At 41.5% G+C, this 10,198-nt stretch overlaps 1 long non-coding RNA gene across 1 annotated transcript; it reads left to right on the top strand.

Moving 5' to 3' along the window:
* The first annotated feature begins 2,401 nt into the window (after positions 1–2,401).
* LOC142244127 (uncharacterized) lies at positions 2,402–3,024 on the top strand. Its single transcript, XR_012724446.1, has 3 exons — positions 2,402–2,477; positions 2,620–2,715; positions 2,800–3,024. It is a non-coding gene; the product is annotated as an uncharacterized LOC142244127 (long non-coding RNA).
* The last annotated feature ends 7,174 nt before the right edge of the window (positions 3,025–10,198 follow it).

Consider the following 10,198-nt stretch of genomic DNA (forward strand, 5'->3'; position numbering starts at 1 on the left):
TTTAATTACTATACTTTTCTTATCTTTGAGTCCCCTGATGGCTTTGTCTTCCTCAGGAGTATTGTTATGATCCTGATCCTCTATCCCTAGACACCTTTCATCAATATATCTCTTCCGCCCGTCCGGGACTTACCTTCACGGTACACAGCGATCCCTTCCAAATCAACTTTCTGGACACCCTCGTCATCTTATCCTCTGAAGGGACCATTACAACCGATCTATACGTCAAACCCACTGACAAAAACAGCCTCTTGCTGTATTCAAGCTGCCACCCTCCACACATCAAAAAATCACTACCCATTTCACAGCATAAGAGAGTGGAAAGGATCGTTTCTGACCCTCAGACACAATCATCTAGGTTTCGTGAGATGGGAGAGAAATTCCTCTCACGAGGCTACCCTTCCTCTGTGGCCTTTAACCGTACAACCCGTGCCCGCGATGATGGTGCCAATACCCCACGAATCCATTGTGTCCAGACATATCACCTTTTGCGCCACTTTTTAAGGAGATCATTACAAGATATTGGCCATTGTTACAGAAGGCTTACCCTTCCATCAAGGAGTTCGGGAAGCTCCCGATTTTTTGTCACAAACGAGCGAGGAACTTGAGGGATAGTCTGATTAGAGCCGACATAGGGTCGTCCATTTCACCACGACAGACCTTCTTGCGACTACCCAAAACTGGTAATTTTCCATGTCTACACTGTCTTCAATGTAATAATCTTACCAAGGGCAATAAATTCACACATCCTCATACTGGCAAAAACTTTACTATTAGAGGGTACCATACTTGTGAGTCTTCTTATGTGGTGTACTTGATCAAGTGTCCTTGCGGTCTCGGATATGTTGGGGAGACTACCCAACATATCCGAGACCGCATAAGTAAACACAAATCAACCATTAGATGTAAGCAGCTTTTACTACCCATCCCCCATCACTTTGACACTTTCCATCACACAGTAGCCCAACTGAGATTCCAGGTCATTGAGCATGTTCCATTAATGCGCAGGGGCGGTGATAGGGTCCGCAGACTCAAAGAAAGAGAAGCATTCTGGATTTTCACACTGGGTACTCTGGAACCCCGTGGGTTGAACCGAGAATATGAGGTTCATCTGTGATACACTTAATACATTCAGGATCTGGTTGTGGTCCTCTTTGATTCCTGTCCATAGAAACCTCTCTATTTTTATGTTTCGTATGTTTTTGTGTGTTATCTACCCACATGTTCACAGCTATATAATACATAACATCATTATATGTAAGTGATTTTAGATTTAGATCCATGGCAATTAAATAGGTACTTGTTGTTTTTTTTTTTTTCCCCTGTCAGATGCCTACTAATCTGTTTTTCTTCCTTTTAGGCTCCTTTCACCACGTGATTTCTACACACCACTGGTTCACTCTTCTGTCCTAGCGGTCACATGAAAGGCACTTACTCCCTCACATCACGGAGGTCTGTATACCACTCCTCACCGTATAATGTAGCGACACACAGTGTCCAGCAGTCCACAGTGTGATATAGCGCCGCAGTACCAATTCTCACCACTACCGTCCCTATGCAAGACATAACAAAGGAGGAAGTCAGCTTCACCTGCAGCTGATCTTCTCATTTAACCCTGCATTTAAGACAGCATTAGTGCACAGACCAGCGCAGCAGCCAGCCACTTTCTCCACTGGACACAGGTCTGTATCACCCCATACATCGGGCTTTCCTAACATGACTTCCTCATTTCGCTCACCCATAATCTATGTCTCTACAACTATAGGTTCCCTTTGCTCCTCATGGGTCTTTTTGACCGTTCCATTTCCAAACAACCCCCCTGGGAATAACCTACTGCACAGGGCAATGTCTTCACACAGGCTGTTTCATTTCAGAGGTACTGTTATTTGATTCACCCATTTTTGCTTATGGTTGAGAAATTGTTGGCATACCATTGCATTAACCTTTGTTTCTTATGTCATAAGTCCGCAACGAATATAGGACACTGATATTGGCAATCAGGATAACTCCTGCTATCCCACTACCACCTTTAACAAGGACTCCTATACAATTCCTCCTCACGGCTGTTTATAGATTGTGAGTAAGCGCGAGTCATTTCCTATGCAGGTTTTACCTCACCTTATGCTGCATATTTTGTGGAACTGCTTATTCAAAGAGATTTTTTTCTCTCTTATAGAATATTAACCTGCGCCATTATGGGCTATATGTTTTAAAGCAAGTATAGGAGACTTGCATTACCCACTGGATAACTTGTGCCAATTCCAGATCAGTTTCACTGGTTTCCGGATACATATATCTTGTACACCTTCCCACGCCGGTTGACAGGTAGTGAACATAGTATAATTATCCTTACATACACGTTTCTCCACTTACTGATATGTTCACTCCATCTTCCTCTATTAGGCTGTCTCCTCCCGGATGAGATTGGCGCTGTACCTATACGGTAGCCACTGAAACTCTTTATCTCTATTGGACAGGTACCTTTTCTTATACATATCTTATACATCTCTCCTTACCCTGAGAACTTTTTTCCCCCCCTCTTCCCCTCCCTCCTCCCCTCTCCCCTTCCACAATCTTTTCTCTTCTTTTACATTTCACTCTTCTTTTACTTATATCTAGCTTTGACATGTGATCTTCTACCCTGGTAATATACCATTACATGATTTCCTTAAGACTTTGACTGGCTGACCCCGACTTTCAATCGTTTAGTCACAGGTACTCACAAATCACTCAATAGTCGTGTACATGTCATGATTCACTGCATGATTTTTAATACGATTATCCTGTTTTTTCACCTAGTGCTCACACGCACCAATCATTCTCTCCTTTTGAGTGGTGACTCGTATCGCTCCTTTTCGAGTAGTGTTCATATATTGACTCCTCTGCCTCATAGGTATGTGCATTTGTTCGTCTCTTCATACATACGCATGATAAACTTTCAGTTTGCACACAAATTTCTTCGGATGATGTCCTAATCTTCTCCCTGGGTATATATATGCTATTACCCCATATGTTTGTACTTTTTTCACCCTGCAACTGTAATGCGTGTTACATGTTCTTTTTTGTACATTGTATATAAGTGACCGGAGCTGTGTCTCCTGGTAATTATCTCTTGTGTTATGTATTAATTTTGTTTTCATGTTTTCTTTATAGTCTGATATATTCTCTTGATAAAGGTCAAGGTGTGACCGAAACGTTGAGATAAGACTATTACACAATAAAAAACATCAAAGATAACCAGACATTGTTTTCTTTCTTCTTGGAGTGCCGGGGATAATTTTGGAGTTGAGTTGATTGTTTCTCCAGAGCACCCGAATATATATAGTGAGCCAGGTCTATACGATTTATTTCTCTTTACTGTTGACTTAGAGACAGATACACCTACTTCACTGAGAGTGTTCTGGACTTCAGTTGATGTTGTGAACGGGTTCTTCTTCACCAAAGAAAGTATGCGGCGATCATCCACCACTGTTGTCATCCGTGGACGCCCAGGCCTTTTTGAGTTCCCAAGCTCACCAGTCAATTCCTTTTTTCTCAGAATGTACCCGACTGTTGATTTTGCTACTCCAAGCATGTCTGCTATCTCTCGGATGGATTTTTTCTTTTTTTTCAGCCTCAGGATGTTCTGCTTCACCTCAATTGAGAGTTCCTTAGACCGCATGTTGTCTGGTCACAGCAACAGCTTCCAAATGCAAAACCACACACCTGTAATCAACCCCAGACCTTTTAACTATTTCATTGATTACAGGTTAACGAGGGAGACGCCTTCAGAGTTAATTGCAGCCCTTAGAGTCCCTTGTCCAATTACTTTTGGTCCCTTGAAAAAGAGGAGGCTATGCATTACAGAGCTTTGATTCCTAAACCCTTTCTCCGATTTGGATGTGAAAACTCTCATATTGCAGCTGGGAGTGTGCACTTTCAGCCCATATTATATATATAATTGTATTTCTGAACATGTTTTTCTAAACAGCTAAAATAACAAAACTTGTGTCACTGTCCAAATATTTCTGGACCTAACTGTATATGTTTTCACTAAATTTTGATAAACAATTAATATTAATACTATTGGGTTATAATAAAATGGAGAAAGGTAATCGTCTTTTTTTTACACTATAGAAGAATATTATATAGAAAGTTACATAACTTAATTATTTTGATCATTTGATGATATGACAGATATGGAAATCATATGGAGTATTGGTAATATTAAGGGTATGTGTTACTGAGAACATAAATTTGTCATCCACATAATATAGGCCTTATTTTTATTTTTATTCTGATTATTTTTATTCAAACTTTTTATTGTTATTCTACATTTTTATTTTGTATTCTAATTTGTTAATATCTCAATTGAGAGAACACATTGATATTTAATAGAGTAATGTCTAGTATAAGAATATTATTTTAAATATGATTGATGATGAGATTAAACCATTAGAAGAAAAGGTTTCAATTCTCTGAAAAAAGCATTTCATTCACCCATTTATTCATTAATTCTGGTTTATGGTTATACATTTTCTTTTTATTTGTAGGTTATTAATAAATAATATATATCAAATTAATAAAATGTGAGTAATAAAAAAGGAAACAATCTTTATATCTAAACGCATTGACATTTATGGGTTGATAAGGTAATTACATCAATGACATAAGAATGTGATCACATGAAAAATATTATATCATATACCGTATTTTTCGCTTTATAAGACGCACCCGATTATAAGACGCACCCCCAAATTTGGTGAAGGAAAAGAGATTTTTTTTTTAATGTTAAATGGGGTCCATCTTATAATGCCAGTGTCCATCTAACAAATTATATAGGGTATATGTCCCTCATAGCCCCCCATCCTAAAATTAGCCCCCCTTAATCTGGATATGGCCCCCTTATATTGAATATAGCCCCCTTGTGCTGGGACACGTCTCCCTGTGCTGCCCATGGCCCCTATAGATGGCACACCTCCCCTGTGTTTGATATGGCCACCATGTGTGCTGCCCATGGCCACTATAGATGGCACATCTCCCCTGTATTAGATATGGCCCCCATGTGTGCTGCCCATGGCCACTATAGATATCTAACACAGGGGAGATGTGCTATGCCCCCCATGCTGCTGCCCATGGCCACTATAGATGGCACATCTCCCCTGTGTTAGATATGCCCCCCATGCTGCTGCCCATAATAAAATAAAACACTTTCCTTACCTTCTCAGCGCTGTAATCCCTGTGTCTCCCTCCCTCCCAGTTGAGCTCTGAGTCCTCCCTCCTCCACTTCCTGGTTCTTGCTGCAGGTCATGTGATCGGCATGGCAGAGTGATATCATCGCAGCGTGCCTTATCACAGACAGCAGCAGCAGGAGACCGAGAGATCAGTGCTGGAGGTAAGTAAAGCTTTTTTTATTTTACTATGGGCAGCAGCGCGGGGGCCATATCTAACAGAAAAGGGGGATCATGTGCGATCAAAGGGAGCACAGGCAGATATAATATGCCCCAGCCCCTCAGCGTGATGTGGTTTCAGCACCACGCTGATGGACAGCGGCTGTGCATATTATATGAGCGGGAGCAGGAGATCTAACGCTGCCGCCCGCAGCTGTCACCTGCCCCCAGCACCGCTCCAGAGCGGACCCTGAAGTATATATGTACCCCCCCGTATATTCTGTTTATAAGACGCACCCCCTACTTTCCCCCATAATTTGGGGGAACAAAAGTGCGTCTTATAAAGCGAAAAATATGGCATATTATTATCCTGCATTGGTTTATTATTCTTTGATAAAAACAATAATGACATGGTAAAACTGATTGCTGTGGTACACTGTGATATATAGGTTAGGAAATTGCCAGATTTGGTATATAGTTAGGGAATGAAGACAATCAAGATACCAGAATTATAATAAAAGACTTCAATGTTTAATAAAGACTTGTACTATTCCTAAATCCAATTAATTCAAAAAAATTTTGCCAGAAGAAAAACTGATATTCAGAAGTCCCAAAGGTAAAGTCCTAGATAAAACTGTGTCAATTACAATACACACTCACCCCTTCAGGACTGCAGTGGATGATGATTCTATGATGCCAGATGGAAAAATGTTATACAATTTCAGTAATTTTAATCACCTGCTAAGCTTTACGGTTTGGTATTGTCAGGAATCTACAACCTTGACATATGTTCTGTGCATTAGGACTATTCTAAACTATGGTTGTTACTGATAGCAGGTAAGTATCAAAGATAACCCATACCATGCTGACCAAAGACGTCACAATACCTGTTCCAGAACTGGCAGTAGGCAGCACGGAGGATTCCAGAAATATCCAAGATGGCCAGTGTAAGTAACAAAACTGAAGGACAGATTAGTATTATCCTGTCTCTTGAGGCACAGATACCAAAAGCTATAATATTATGTTTCAGTTATGGACTTTGCTTTCTTATCAACATTCAATAAATAATACATTTTGTGGACTGAACAATAATGAATGCCATAATGGACTGTATCATATCGATACGTAGAAATCTATTCCAAAGGATTTATCATCTAAAGACTGTATATGCCAGAAATAATCAACAGACATCAGATGAAGATGAGAGGATACACTGTTCACCAGATAACATCAGATGATGATTAGAGCCGTTTGCTTTGCTTTAGTTTTAGGGAAGTATAATTATGAGTTTTATATAATTATCAGTCACAGCTTACCATAACATGAAACCACACTATTATATTATTGAATTTATAACACAAATGCAATATTGATTATTATTGATATTTAAACCACTATTGCCAAAGAAGAAGGAAAAAAGAAAGATTTATTATCCTAATGATGCATTTATCCACCTTCAGGGGTCCATTCAATATTTATATATTTCACCCGCAAACAGGGTGGACTGTAAAAAGCCCACTTTCATTAATTAATACACTGCATGGGGTATATATATATAAATAAATAAATAAATAAATAAATAAATAATCTATACACACAGTACATACCAAAAGTTTGGACACACCTTCTCATCTCTAGAACAACTATTAAGAGGAGACTTTGTGCAGCAGGCCTTCATGGTAAAATAGCTATTAAGGAACCACTGCTAAGGACAGGCAACAAGCAGAAGAGACTTGTTTGGGCTAATGAACACAAGGAATGGACATTAGACCAGTGGAAATCTGTGCTTTGGTCTGATGAGTCCAAATTTGAGATCTTTGGATCCAACCACCGGGTCTTTGTAGAAAAGGTGAACGGATGGACTCTACATGGCTGATTCCCACCGTGAAGCATGGAGGAGGAGGTGTGATAGTGTGGGGGTGCTTTGCTGGTGACACTGTTGGGGATTTATTCAAAATTGAAGGCATACTAAACCAGCATTGCTACCACAGCATCTTGCAGCGGCATGCTATTCCATCCAGTTTGCGTTTAGTTAGACCATCATTTATTTTTCAACAGAACAATGACCCCAAACACACCTCCAGGCTGTGTAAGGGCTATTTGACCAAGAAGAAGAGTGATGGGGTGCTAGGCAGATGACCTGGCCTCCACAGTCACCAGACCTGAACCCAATCAAGATGGTTTGGGGTGAGCTGGACCGCAGAGTGAAGGCAAAAGGGCCAACAAGTGCTAAGCATCTCTGGGAATGCCTTCAAGACTGTTGAAAGACCATTTCCAGTGACTACCTCTTGAAGCTCATCAAGAGAATGCCAAGAGTGTGCAAAGCAGAAATAAAAGCAAAAGGTGGCTACTTTGAAGAACCTAGAATATAAGACATATTTTTAGTTGTTTCACACTTTTGTAAGTATTTCATTCCACATTTTCATTCATAGAATTGATGTCTTCAATGTAAATCTACAATTTTTGGAGTCATGAAAATAAAGAAAACTCTTTGTGTGTCCAAACTTTTGGTCTGTACTGTATATATATGCTGATATTATGGAAATGTATATCTGTATGTTTAATTCTGGTAGAGGATTGTATCATGCAGGTGACAGAACATCCTAAGATGAACAAAAGCAACTAAACATATAAATACCTCATCACATGAGACTCGGGGGCCAGACTTACTGGAGGGCTTTCAAGGACGCAAGACTTGCTGTCAGGACTGCAGCATGGCACAATATGGTTTAAACCATTCAGGATCCAAGCAAACATGAATGAAGAAAGAAACAAACTTTTACTGATTTAAAAATTGACTATTGTCTACTAGAACCTCCAAAGAAGCCATTATGTATGATCAAGGGAAATACCTTTGTCTTCCTTTTGCAAGCTAAAATTTTGGTGAAGGAAAAGAGAATTTTTTTAATGTTAAATGGGGTCCATCTTATAATGCCAGTGTCCGTCTAACAAATCATATAGGGTATATGTCCCTCATAGCCCCCCATCCTAAAATTAGCCCCCTTAATCTGGATATGGCCCCCTTATATTGAATATAGCCCCCTTGTGCTGGCACACGTCCCCCAGTGATGCCACATGTCCCCCATTGATGGCACACGTCCCCTACAGCTGTGGCACAGGTCTCCTACAGCTGGCACAGGTCTCCTATAGATAGCACACGTCTCCTACAGCTGGCACAGGTTTCCTATGGATGGCACGCGTCCCCCTATGCTGGCCATGGCCCCCTATGGATGGCACACGTCCCCCTGTGCTGCCTATGGCCCTCTATGGATGGCACACGTTACCCTGTGCTGCCCATTGCCCATTATTGATGGCACATGTCCCCTGTGCTGCCCATAGCCCCCTATGGATGGCATACGTCCCCCTGTGCTGCCTATTGCCCCCTATGGATTGCACACATTCCCCTGTGCTGCCTATGGCCCCCTATGGATTGCACACATTCCCCTGTGCTGCCTATGGCCCCCTATGAATTGCACACATTCCCCTGTACTGCCTATGGCCCCGTATTGATTGCACACGTTCCCCTGTGCTGCCTATGGCCCCCTATGAATTGCACACGTTCCCCTGTACTGCCTATGGCCCCCTATGGATTGCACACGTTCCCCTGTGCTGCCTATGGCCCCCTATGAATTGCACACGTTCCCCTGTACTGCCTATGGCCCCCTATGGATTGCACACGTTCCCCTGTGCTGCCTATGGCCCCCTATGTATTGTACACGTCCCTCTGTGCTGCCCATGACCCCTATAGATCGCACAAGTCCCGCTGTGTTAGATATCGCCCCACATGCTGCTGCCCATAGTAAAATAAAACACTCTTTCCTTACCTTCTCCAGCGCTGTCCTCCCGGTGTCTCCCTCCACTTCCTGGTTCTCGGTGCCGGTCATGTGATCGGCACAGCAGAGTGATATCATCTCTGTGTGCCTGATCACAGTGGAAGCAGGGACACCGGGGAGAAATGCTGGAGGGGGTAAGTGCATCAAAGGGGGGCGCAGGCACATATAATATGTGCCGCTGCCCCAGCCCATCACTGCGGTGCGGTTTCAGCACCACGGTGATGGACAGCAGCAGTGCATATTATATGAGCAGGAGATCTAATGCTCCCTCCTGCAGTTTTCACAAGCCCACAGCACCGCTCCAGAGATGCCCCCACCTCCCCTGGACCCTGCAGTGTATATATATACCCCCCCGTATATTCGGATTATAAGATGCACCCCCTACTTTCCCCCAAAATTTGGGGAAACAAAAGTGCGTCTTATAAAGCGAAAAATACGGTAGGTTCAGGGTTCAGTTTCTCAATCAAATATCATTATGCACAGGAACATGTTGTTGGGGCCAGACCTCCACAAATTCGGAGGTAGGAGTAGCATATTACATTATGGCAGTGGTGCATTGTGGCAGGTGCAAACATTTGATGTGTAGTGAATATAATTTTATCATGTAAAAAAAAAAATAACTCTAAGATTGATTTCAGAAAATTGCAAATTTTCCAAACTTTATTTGTCATAGTCTGTACCAATCAAATAACCTTTGCTTATTTTTTGGTGGGGGGAGAAAAATAAGAATAAACTACAATAATGTTGTTGCATAAATATGAACACTCTTAAACTAATACTTTGTAAAAGTACCCTTTGATTTACAACAGCATTCAGTATTTTTTTTTTGCAGGAGTCTATCACCATGACACATCTAAAGTTTGCAATCTTTTCCCACTCTAGCTTGCAGTAACTTCATATCTCAGGTCATCTCATGTGTACACCACTTATCAGGTCGACACACAAATTTTCAAATGGATTCAGGTTTGGGGCTCTGGCTGGGCCATCTAAAACTTT

The sequence above is a fragment of the Anomaloglossus baeobatrachus genome, chromosome 6 (genome assembly GCF_048569485.1).
Source record: "Anomaloglossus baeobatrachus isolate aAnoBae1 chromosome 6, aAnoBae1.hap1, whole genome shotgun sequence".
Classification (NCBI taxonomy): Eukaryota; Metazoa; Chordata; class Amphibia; order Anura; family Aromobatidae; genus Anomaloglossus; species Anomaloglossus baeobatrachus.